Here is a 13,372-nt window from a genome sequence, read left to right as displayed (position 1 = left end):
TGAAAAAAACATGTCTTTGTTTATTTCGCCATAGCTCTTTAAATCGTCTGGTTACCCTATATTTCTATTGCATATTACAAAAGCATATGAATTGGAAATAACGTTTCAAGTACTAATATTGCCAGCAAAACTCATGACGTCATCATATCATCATCTGAAATCAAAAAAGTGGAATTAATTTTTTTGAGGTACTGTTTCTGACATTCATTTACTCGTATCTCTATTGTTTAAGCTTGATATCACCCCAAATTCAGATATGTTTTACTTTGAACATTTGTCTTTCAAGTGCATGTCATGGTTTTGAAATTTGATGACGTCATCATACTTCAAATTGTGATTAAAAGTAAAGACACAAAATCGGACAAGTTTACGTGTTATGTCTATGGGAGGTGATTTTTTTAGAAACCATGCATTGACTTGACAACGTTTAAGCACCTTTATCTCAGCTGATTTTGCTCCATTTCCTCTGAAACTTAAGTATGTGGTAGCTCAGACAATAAGCTGCAGTCATCATGTATTTTATATTTTCAAATCTCATTAGGTCGACAATTTTGTAGTTAAAAACTGAAAATGAGAATGGAATCTGTACGGAACGATTCCTGATTGTTCTTTGCAACTGGATATTGGTCGAATCCACGCGGCCACTTGTGGGAAGTTGAATAGCGCCATCACAAGTCAACGTTCTCACAACAGCATAATTATACATTTAAGTTTCTCATTCGATCTTCAGGACAGCCGTATGGCGTAATCGCGTAGCGCGCTGGGTGTTCATAACGCCATACAGGAAGGAGAGAAGTTCGACTCCCGCAGGACTTTCCCCCGTTCTTTCTTTTTCTTTTTTTTTTTCGGCAGTTCAGCTTTACTCCGATGTCATTTATCATATTATTTTATCAAATGTACGTAACCCGTGAACACGGTTGCTCTATTTCCCTTGTTTTGTATTGGAGTTTGGAGATTGGGTTTGCTTCATTAATTTTGTCACATTTAATGTTGTAATTTGCCCCTTGTTACAGTGTCCCGCTTGCCACCTTTCGTTTGCTCTTTCCTTTTCTCTTCATTGGTTATTGTTATACTGTAACAGGATAGGTAGGAACATGTACGTTTAAATAACTTGCAGGAATGGGAGCTGAATTGATTAACTCTAGTCCAGGTGTATGGCGTCTCGCTCATCTCTTTGAAATTCCAGGCTGTTATTGTTTGACCTAATAACGGAGTTGTAGACAGGTTTTATGTTGCTATAGAGGTATCTTGTGCCACATGAGTGGAAGGCATCACTGTTTAGTGGTAGTAATGAACTTTTTCATGTTGTATATGGTATAAAGATATAAATTTCACATCCAATCTTCGGGACAGCCGTGTGGCTTTATAGTCACTTGACGCGCTGTATGGTCATTACGCACCACCTTAGGACGAGATGTTTGAGACCCGCAGGACGCTATTATTTTTTTTCTCTCTCTTTCTTTGTTTTTCTTTTGGCAGTTCAGCTTCATTCCGATGTCATTACCCCACAACACACAGTCACTCAAGTTCCCCCCTTTTTTTGTCGGAGGCTGGAGGTTGGATTTGCTTCATTTATCATACGTAATGTTGTAAATTGCCCTTGGTATACAGTGCCCCGCTTGCCACCTTTCGTTTTCTCTTTCCTTTTCTCTACGTTTGTTCCTGTTACACTGCACAAGACAGGTCGGAAAATAATTTACATAACACAACCGGAGCAGGAATGGCAACTGAATAAATTAACTCTAGGCCAGGTGTATAGCGTCTCGCTCGTCTCTTTAGTAGTAGTTAGTTTAGTTAGTTTAGTAGTAGTAATGAACTTTTTCATGTCCCTCCTTGTCAATTATAGGGTGCGTTTATCAACTCCTTTTCTCGGCAGAAACAGGTTATCCAAATAGCTTTCAAGGAATTTTTACGAGTTGATAAACGCAAAGCTGTTTTGATAGCCCTTTAGGAAAGCCTTTTACGAAAGGGTGCGTTTATCAACTCTCCTTTCTCGGCAGAAACAGGTTATCCAAACAGCTTTCAAGGAATTTTCACGAGTTGATAAACGCAAAGCTGTTTTGATAGCCCTTTAGGAAAGCCTTTTCGATAGCCCAAAATTTGTGACGATCCAAACAGGTTTCCTAAACAGGTTATCAGAAACCTGTTTGTAAAAGCCTTTCGAAGTTGATAAACGCAAAGCTGTTTTGAAAGCCCTTTAGGTCGCCCTATACTGCGGTTGCGCAACCATGCGTTTCCAGTTTCTGAAAAGACGCGCGCCACGTAAAGTGCACACGAGTACGTGTACACAGGTGTATACATACAGCTGTGTGTAATGCACGCATATGCTTGGAACAAGGAGATGTTTCTCTCACCAACAAGGTTTGAGAAATAAAGTAACAACAGTCTCATTCCCTTTGATCCCATGTCTCATGCCGCTACTCAGAAATATTTGAAGTATGTGCTAAACTGGAGCTGCCTCACAGATAGGAAGACAATTGATTCATGTGGCATTGTATCATGACTCCTCACTCTCAACAAAGGAAGATATGTCTTTATGATGGTAATTGCTTTTCGCCGTCCCTTCTTAGAAAACAAGCGGCACATTAATAGTACAGGCAGTCAGGGCTTTCGAAAGAGCTCTCGAAAGGGCTATGGAAAGGGCTATGGAAAGGGCTATCGAAAGTTGATAAACGCAGCCGACGAAAACAAGCGGCACATTAATGGTACAGGGAGTGGACAGGGCTTTCGAAAGGGCTATGGAAAGGGCTTTCGAAAGGGCTATGGAAAGGGCTATCGAAAGGGCTATCGAAAGGGCTTTCGAAAGTCGTTTAAACTGGGGAAAGTTGATAAACGCAGCCATAGTGTGTTGAAAGGGGTTGTGTGTCTATCTGCCAAAGAAAAGGAAAATCTTATTTTCGTCATGGCTATTTCTCTATACGTAACCGTAGGTGATAAGTATTGTTGGTATCTGAGTAGTGAATAACACAGCATCAGGCTAAAATCCCCCTTAGTTATACGCGCTAAGCGTTCAATTTGATATACATTGTATCTTTATTTATGTAGTCAATCACTGCTAATGGAGTTACAGAATTATGTTATGACACCTTTCAGTGAAAGTTTGTGAAGCAAAGTTTATGGACAAGGCAAGCAATTGTACATGAATAATACCAATGATTTCAGAGGGAAAAATATGGTATACCTAAATGTAAGGGTATCATTGCTTTGGAATTGCTGAGACAATATCTTGGCACGAGGGCTTCCACCTCTAATAACTGATCCCTTTGAAGATGTGTCGGTCACGGGTGATCGTCATGATTCATCTTTCACGTAGAAGCTTCCGTTACACACTCTTAGACCGAGCATCATACTTCAAATTGTGATTAAAGGTAAAGACTCAAAATCAGACAAGTTGACGTGTTATGTCTATGGGAGTTGATTTTTTTTTTTTTAAACCATGCATTGACTTGACAACGTTTAAGCACCTTTATTTCAGCTGATTTTGCTCCATTTCCACTCAAACTTAAGTATGTGGTAGCTCAGACAATAAGCTGCAGTAATCATACATTTTATTTTTTCAAATCTCCTCATCAGGTTGATAATTTTGCAGCTAAAAACTGAAAACGAGAATGGAATGTGGACCAAACGATTCCTGAATCATCTTTCACATTATAAGCTTACGTTCCTCATATTTTCTCGTCAAGACGTACATGGCCGAGAGGATAAAGGCGACGTCACAAGAGACGTGAGGTTGCAAACGTACGGGTTCGAACCCCATAAGAGCACGAAACAAAATACTTATATCTTTTGCTTTTTTTCTTTTATGGAGTATTCACCTTCGTCCATGTGGAAATCACGTTTTCATGTAAACGTACACACACAGGCACACACACACACACACACACACACACACACAATATCCCTTTGTTTTGTGTTGGAGACCACATTGCTTTGAAAGGCAACTTGGACTTGAAATTACAAATGTTAAAGTGAAGATGATTCTTAAAAGACCGCATGGCCATGTTTGATTTTTTTTTTACAGTATAAAGACCTATTGGTAAATATTCATTCACATATTCTTTCCAATCAACTTACTTGGACACGCCGACACCACACGAAATTTCAATTAGTTGCATGACAGAAACAATTTCACCTGAATTGTGTAGGACTGTATAAAGAATTGGACTTCACGAATATTTCTCAATATTACTTCAAGTCGCTACTTAACATTATTTTCGTTGTCGATCACTGAAAATGAGAATGGAATCTGGTTGAAACGATTCCCGATTTATCTTTGTAACTGTATATTGATCGAATCCACGCGGCCACTCGTGGGAAGTTGAATAGCGCTATCAGTCACTTGACGTATATAGCCAAAAAACTGAATAGGTGATATATGTTGCTGGCATCTGGGAGAATAGAACAGATCAGTACCAAACTTGAATAGCCCTATAAGCAATGTGGTAAGCGTTCAATTTTTTTGCATTATCTTTCTTCTTTAAAGTCAATCACTACTGATCGAAATACACAATATGATATGACACGTTCCACTGGTAGTTTAGGAAAAGGGAGTTAATGCACGATGCAATGATAAATGTGCTACCATTGATTTTAGAGACGTCATTGTGGTGTGGTACTGGTGATGGTAAGGGAACCATAGATTGCTTTTAAAGTAATGAGACAATCATTGGACCTTTGCATCAAGACCGTATTCCCATCTAGAATGTAATGCATGTTCGTGCGGTGTTTTTTTTTTTAATCCTGACGTGGACATTTTCTTTTTCTTGTTTTTAATTTAAGAATGTTATCTAAATTTGTTTCTTTCCCCTAACATTTTTTGTTGTTGAATATAAAGTTGGACGTTCCGTGACCGACTAGAAGAGCAGCAATTTAGTTACAGTTTCAATGCATCTTGTTTACCATCTTTTCTGACATTAAATTGATGGTTTTTATATTTGACATTGTCTGTCTATTTGCCTGTTTATGCTCATAAAACACTGCTATAACAACTAATACATTTGCTTCACTTGTCACACGCAATGATATGGATTGCAGTTGTGCATGCAGTTTTCCTTTTGCCACCTCTCGTTTTTCTCTCCCCTTTTCCCTTACTTTGGTTTTGTTATACTGCAGATGGGAATGATTACAATAACATAACCCAACTTGAAGTAGGAATGAGAACTGAATAAATTAACTCTAGGCCAGGTGTATATAGCGTCTCGCTCATCTCTTTGAAATTTCAGGTTGTCATTGTTCGACCAACGGAGTTGAAGACAGGCTTTATGTTGCTATAGAGGTATCTCGCGCCACATGAATGGAATGCATACGCTGTTTAGTATTAGTAGTAAACTTTTTCATGCCCATCCCTGCCAATAAAAGTGTGTTTGACGGGGTTCTGTGTCATTCTGCCTACGAGCAAGCAAAGTTTTATTTTCGCCATGGCTGTTTCTCTATGCGTAGCTGTGGGTGATGGGTGTTGTTGGCATCTGGGCAGTAAAGAACCGAGTATCATGCTATAATACCCCCCCCCCCCCTTTAGGTTCTAGGCGTTCAATACGGTGATACATCTTTCTTCTTTATAATATCAATCACTGCTGATGGAATTACAGAATTATGTTATGACACGTTTCACTCAAAGCTTAATAAACAAAGTTTATGCATGATACAAGTAATGGTGCATGAGTCCTATAGGCCATTGATTTTAGATGAGAAATTATCTATCGTGGCATATTACAAAAGCATATGAATTGGAAATAACGTTTCAAGTACCAATATTGCCAGGAAAACTCATGACGTCATCATATCATCATCTGAAATCAATAAAGTGGAATTAATTTTTTTGAGGTACTGTTTCTGACATTCATTTACTCGTATCTCTGTTGTTTAAGCTCAATATTATCCCAAATTCAGATATGTTGTACTTTGAACATTTGCTTTTTAAGTCCATGTCATGCTTTTGATATTTGATGACGTCATCATACCTTAAATTGTAATTAAAGGTAAAGACGCAAAATCGGACAAGTTTACGTGTACTGTCTATGGGAGATAATTTTTTTAAAACCATGCATTGACTTCACAATGTTTAAGCACCTTTATCTCAGCTGATTTTGCTTCATTTCCTCTGAAACTTTAGTATGTTGTAGCTGAAACATTAAGGTGCAGTAATCATGCATTTTATTCTTTGAAATCTTCTGATCAGATTGACAATTTTGCAGTTTAAAACTGAAAATGAAAATGGAATGTGGACAAAACAATTCCTCATGTATCTTTCACATACATAAGTTTACGTTCCCCATATTTTCTCGTCGAGACGTATGGCCGAGTGGATAAAGGCGACGTCTCAGAGACTTGAGATTGCGGGTTCGAACCCCACAAGATCACGACACAAAATACTTTGCTATTTTACTGTTTTTTCTTCAATTTTATATTACATATTCGTCCATGTAGAAATCACGTTCGTATATAAACGCACCTATACACACACACAGACACACACACACGCCATATCCCTCTTTTTTGTGTGTTGGAGACCACATTGCTTCGACTGCAGCAACATTTTGCAGGTTGACTTTGTCAAACCGATCATAGTATATAATGACGACGACTGAGGTGTTGTACTTTGAACAATTGTCTTTCAAGACGATGTCATTGTTTTGTAATTTGGTGACGTCATTACACTGAAAATTGTGATTAAAGGCAAGGTATCAAAACCAGCCGATTATAGGTTTTATGTCTGCGGGACGTATTTTTCCCAAGTTGCCAGAAATGGCATAGCGACCTCAGTCGTTACAAGGCCGCTTTTCCGTCTAGCAATGCAATAGATGTTCACATGGCCACGTTAGTTGAGTGGGCATTGACTTTCCCCCTGTTATATCTATACATTGGTGTTTTTTTGTCTCACCATTTCCGTGGATGACCCGTGGCCGAGTGGTTACAGAAACAGTTTCGCATGCACGCTCAATATAACTTCATGGTGCCTATATCACATTCTTTTCTTGTCGATCACAGATGACCGTCATCTGATGACCACAAGCGTATCACCTAACTCGTCCTCAATGTGACGAGTTTTCATGTCTCGTTTCTTTTTATTCTTCTTTCTTTCTGGACAATTTTGTGTCATCAATATCTCAAGAATGACATTACGGAATAACATGACATTTTCAGGGAACATGTCTCATGACAAAATCTAGCCACAATCAGGTTTTCATGACAGTAACATATCTATGACGTCATCTAGGCGCCATTTTGTGATTTTCGGACCATGTTACATGATCGATCATAACTTCATAACTAAAGGTCATTTCTGTATCATTTTCGGTGGACATTAAGTTCAGGTCACGCTCTATCTTACATATTAATGCTAATTACCTAGGACATTATTACGCGCGCGTACGCGCGCGTCAAACTCTTAAAAGGCTCAAAATAACTTACCAATGGGAAATCTCGAAGTTTCAGACAATTCTACGCGTTTCGCGCGTTCGCGTCCGTCCGCACATTTTCGCGCGTAGTGCGCGTAAGCAAAACGAAAATGCACATTTTTTGACAGATTTGGATTCCCGACACATTAAGTAACAATATCCATTGATTTCCGATCAATTTTGACCTATAACAAAGGAATGCGTTGGCGTCAAAGTTGAAATTTCGTGTGCGCGTCTATGTGCAAATATAGCGAAAAACATGTCTTTGTATATTTCGCCATAGCTCTTTAAAACGTCTGGTTACCCTATGTTTTTATTGCATATTACAAAAACATATGAATTGGAAATAACCTTTCAAGTATCAATATCTCCATGAATACATTATGACGTCATCATATCATCATCTGAAATCAAAAAAGTGGAATTAATTTTTTTAAGGTACTGTTTCTGAGATTCATTTGCTCGTATCTCTGTTGTTTAAGCTCAATATTATCCCAAATTCAGATATGTTGTACTTTGAACATTTGCCTTTCAAGTCCATGTCATAGTTTTGAAATTTGATGACGTCATCATGCTTTAAATTGTGTTTAAAGGTAAAGACGCAAAATCGGACAAGTTTACGTGTTATGTCTAAGGGAGGTGATTTTTTTAGAAACCATGCATTGACTTGACAACGTTTAAGCACCTTTATCTCAGCTGATTTTGCTTCATTTCCTCTGAAACTTAAGTATGTTGTAGCTGTGACAATAATCTGCAGTAATCATGCATTTTATTCTTTGAAATCTCCTCATGAGGTTGACAATTTTGCAATTTAAAACTGAAAATGAGAATGAAATGCGGACCAAACGATTCCTGATTCATCTTTCACGTACATAAGTTTACGTTCCTCTGATTTTCTCGTCGAGACGTATGGCGGAGTGGTTAGAGGCGTCGTCTTAGAAACGTGAGGTTGCACACGTACGGGTTCGATCCTCACAAGAGCACGAAAGAAAATAATATTTGTTTTTTTAACTTTTTTTCTTCAATGGAGTACTACACCTTCGTCCATGTAGAAATCACGTTTGCATGTAAACACACCTATACGCACACACTCACACAGTATACCTTTGTTTTGCGTTGGAGACTGCATTACTTCGACTGCTGCAAAATCATAGTTTTGCAGGCTGGGCTTTTCAAACTGATATAGTATATTGTAACAAAATGAAATTTTTTCATATCAATTCAGTAACACAATGTAGTCGTGGTTACTTTGTGCTGATTTATACATGTAACAAGCTATACATTGTAAAAAAGGTATTCAGTCTTCTGTATTGATGATTATTTGTCAATTAGTGGTTTTTGTGGAGTTTCAGATAGTGATAAAAAGTATGGATGATAAGTGCAGCGATAATTCCTACAGTTAGTTCAAGTTGTGTTACAGATATTTGTTACATACATTTAGCATTGTGTGTGTGTGTATATACGTGTGTATACAGGTTGGCCATATGACACATTCTAGACAATTAATCTTAATTGATTAGCAAACGTGATCAGCTATGGAACTGAATATGGTAGTAATGTATGATGTTAGTGATTCTAATTAAACTGTGACGAGTTTAAAGGGATAGCATAACTGTGTGTAAAAATAAGGCAATTATAAGGAAATTTTAGGGCAATTTGATAACCATGCCTATAATAATTTCATACAGGTACTAATAACTGCCTCATATTCATGTGATAGATCGTGTTAATAGTAAACTGACAACGTACGATGAATGTGTTATATATTGAACAACTGTCTTTCAAGTCCATAACGTTCCCCATATTTTCCCGCGGAGACGTGTGGCCGAGTGGTTAAAGGCGACGTCTCAGAGACGTGAGGTTGCGGGTTCGAACCCCACAAGATCACGAAACAAAATACTTAGCTACTTTACTGTTTTTTTTTCTTCAATTTTGTATTACATATTCGTCCATGTAGAAATCACGTTCGTATATAAACGCACCTATACACACACACACAGACACGCACACACGCCATATCCCTCTTTTTTGGGTGTTTGAGACCACATTGCTTCGACTGCAGCAAAATTTTGCAGGTTGACTTTGTCAAACCGATCATAGTATGTAATGACGACGACTGAGGTGTTGTACTTTGAACAATTGTCTTTCAAGACCATGTCATTGTTTTGTAATTTGATGACGTCATTACACTGAAAATTGTGATTAAAGCAAGGTATCAAAACCAGCGGATTATAGGTTTAATGTCTGCGGAACGTATTTTTCCCAATTTGGCAGAAATGGCATAGCGACCTCAGTCGTTATAAGGCCGCTTCTCCGTCTAGCAATGCAATAGATGTTCACACGGCCACGTTAGTTGAGTGGGCATTGACTTTCCCCCTGTTATATCTATACATTGTTTTGTTTTTTTTGTCTTACCATTTCCGTGGATGACCCGTGGCCGAGTGGTTACAGAAACGGTTTCGCATGCACGCTCAATATAACTTCAAGGAGCCTATATCACATTCTTTTCTTTGTCGATCACAGATGACTGTCATCTGATGACCACAAGCGTATCACCTAACTCGTCCTCAATGTGACGAGTTTTCATGTCTCGTTTCTTATTCTTCTTTCTTTCTGGCACATTTTGTGTCGTCAATATCTCAAGAATGACATTACGGAGTAACATGACATTTTCAGACAACATGTCTCATGACAATATCTAGCCACAATAAGGTTTTCATGACAGTAACGTCTCTATGACGTCATCTAGGCGCCATTTTGTGATTTTCGGACCATGTTACATGATCGATCATAACTTCATAACTAAAGGTCATTTCTGTATCATTTTTTGTGGACATAAAGTTCAGGTCACGCTCTATCTTTCTTTCTCTGATGCTAATTACCTAGGACGTCATCTAGGACGCGTAAGCGCGCGTCAAACATTTAAAAGGCTCAAAACAACTTTCCAATGGGAAATCTCGAAGTTTCAGACAATTTTAAGCGTTTCAAACGATTTTGCGCGTGCGCGTCCGTCCGCGCGTTTTCGCGCGCACAGCGCGTCAGTAACATGAAAATGCAGTTTTTTGGACTGATTTGGATTCCTGATACTTTGAGTAACAATATCCATTGATTTCTGATCGATTCTGACAAATAACAAAGGAATGCACTTGCGTCAAAGTTCAAATTTCGCCTGCGCGTCTATGTGCAAATATAGTGAAAAAACATGTCTTTGTTTATTTCGCCATAGCTCTTTAAAACGTCTGGTTACCCTATGTTTTTATTGCATATTACAAAAGCATATAAATTGGAAATAACGTTTCAAGTACCAATATTGCCAGCAAAACTCATGACGTCATCATATCATCATCTGAAATCAAAAAAGTGGAATTAATTTTTTTGAGGTACTGTTTCTGACATTCATTTACTCGTATCTCTATTGTTTAAGCTTGATATCACCCCAAATTCAGATATGTTTTACTTTGAACATTTGTCTTTCAAGTCCATGTCATGGTTTTGAAATTTGATGACGTCATCATACTTAAAATTGTGATTAAAAGTAAAGACACAAAATCGGACAAGTTTACGTGTTATATCTATGGGAGGTGATTTTTTTTTAAACCATGCATTGACTTGACAACGTTTAAGCACCTTTATCTCAGCTGATTTTGCTTTATTTCCTCTCAAACTTTAGTGTTTATTTATTTATTTATTTATTCAGTTTTATTTAAAAAAAAGAACAGGGTAGTCACGTTCAGGGCCCAAGGGCCTGCTTTTCAAGTGAGCCCTGTTACAAATAATACATATTGCGAGTAAAAATCACATAATACACCAGCAACAAAAAGAAAGCAAACGAACACATAGAAACAAGCAAGATGTGATATCTACGTAGGTAAAAAAATGATACAAAATTAACAAATTACAAGTAAAAACAGCAGGAGACTACCATATGCAAAAACAAAATAATTTGTTATACCAGAATGTTCAAATATAATGGCCAAAAAGTGATATGGCAACGAGTAAAAAGTACACTTTCACATTTTGTTCAGAATATCGAAATATTGCAGGTAGGTTTACACAGTGTAACGCAAACAAAAAGAAAAGAGAAGAAAAAAGTAGTCAAAACAAACATATGACAGGTAAAAGAAAAAAGTAGTCAAAACAAACATATGACAGGTAAAAGAAAAATGTGAGAAAATAGAGATGCGTTATCATACACAGATATAGATTCAAGGATTAAAAAAAAAATGTAGCGTATATAAAAATAGTACCAAAGGCAAGATCAAAAATCATAATATCATAATGTACTAAAAACAATGAGCATTGAGAAACATAATGATACAGAAACAAATGCATACTAATATATATAAACTCTTACTTGCTCATCATTTTAACATATCAAAAAGCTGAGTTTATATTTGCTGATCGAATTTGTCTTTTAAACCTTTCGAGGTAGTTTGACGATTGAATAAAAGTGGGAAGATTGTTGAACAGAGAGCAAGCGAAGAAGGAAAATGTACGTTTTTTGTATTCTGTTTTAGGCATGGGGATGAACAATGGGCAAGATAAGGCATATCGAGTTTCGTACGTTACTTGACGCCTTGTAGCCATAGGACATAAGTATGATGGGGCTAATCCGTTCAAGACTTTATATACAGCTACGCAGTACTGATACTCAATGCGTTCTTGTACACTTTGCCACCTCAATCTGTTCAACAAGTTGTGAACGGGAGAATAATAGTCTGCCTGCATTACGAGTCGGGCAGCTTTGTTTTGTACTCTTTGTAATTTGACCAAGTTAGTCTTGGTGCATGTGCCCCAAACAGTACAACAGTAGTCGATGTTTGGCAATACCAGCGAGAAGTATAGTTGTGCAGCCATTTTCATGGTAATACAAGACCGAATGCGCCGAATACAAGCTAATGTGCAGGCCGTCTTTTTTATGATACGTTCAATGTGAAGTGACCAATCTAGACTGTCTGTGATAATTACTCCAAGATATTTGATATCATTGACAATATCCAGATACTGACCATCAAATTTTAAACTCATATCTAAACCATTTCTTTTCCTTTTTGAAGCAAATATCATAACTTTTGTTTTTTCACCATTAACCCTCATTCCGTTGTTCTGAAACCAGGAATAAAGAGTGTTTAAATCTTTTTGCAGCGAGGCCTGAATTGTACGAACATCCTTAGAAGAGTTGAAAATGGCTGTGTCATCGGCATACAGAGAAATTCTCGTCTTATCATGAAATTGCAATTTACATATGTCGTTGATATATACACAAAAAAGAAGCGGCCCAAGGATAGAGCCTTGAGGTACACCGGATAACATTGGAAGGAGCCCACTCATTACACCTCTGAATGACACACATTGTTGTCTATTTTTTATATACGAGGCAAACCACGTAAGTTCGTTGCCCTGAACACCATAATACGGTAGTTTGTCTAGCAGACCTTCATGCGGTATTATATCGAATGCTTTTTTAAGATCTAGAAATACAGCGCCGGTGATTAACCCTTTGTCTAAACCAATATGACTTTAACCATGTAACTATAGGTCTCCTCCAACTAAGAGTACACTTTGAACGTAAGCTTATACATTTGTACGTGAATGATAATTTATGACGATCTCACGTGATCGACACACATTCAAAGGGGACAGTTAGAAATGGAAGGAGTGCTTAATCGTGTCATTAATTCCTAATCAATGACACCCCTACTATAGGCATATCATAATTTCTCATCTAAATCAATGACCTATAGGACTCATGCACCATTACTTGTATCGTGCATAGACTTTGTTTTTTAAGCTTCGACGAAGTCGACGAAGTCGTTCGGGCAAAGGCCTTTGCCGAAGGAGAAAATCCTTTGCAGGACAAAACCACCTTAAACTATACTAGTTTTCGACGTTGAAGTGGTTAATATCCTGAATAGCGAAATAGTACAGGCGAGGGTTTGGAAGCCAGACTAGAAGTATTTTTTCGCGTGCGCGTC

The sequence above is a fragment of the Diadema setosum genome, chromosome 6, assembly GCF_964275005.1.
Source record: "Diadema setosum chromosome 6, eeDiaSeto1, whole genome shotgun sequence".
NCBI lineage: Eukaryota > Metazoa > Echinodermata > Echinoidea > Diadematoida > Diadematidae > Diadema > Diadema setosum.
Note: the sequence above shows the minus strand (reverse complement) of the source record.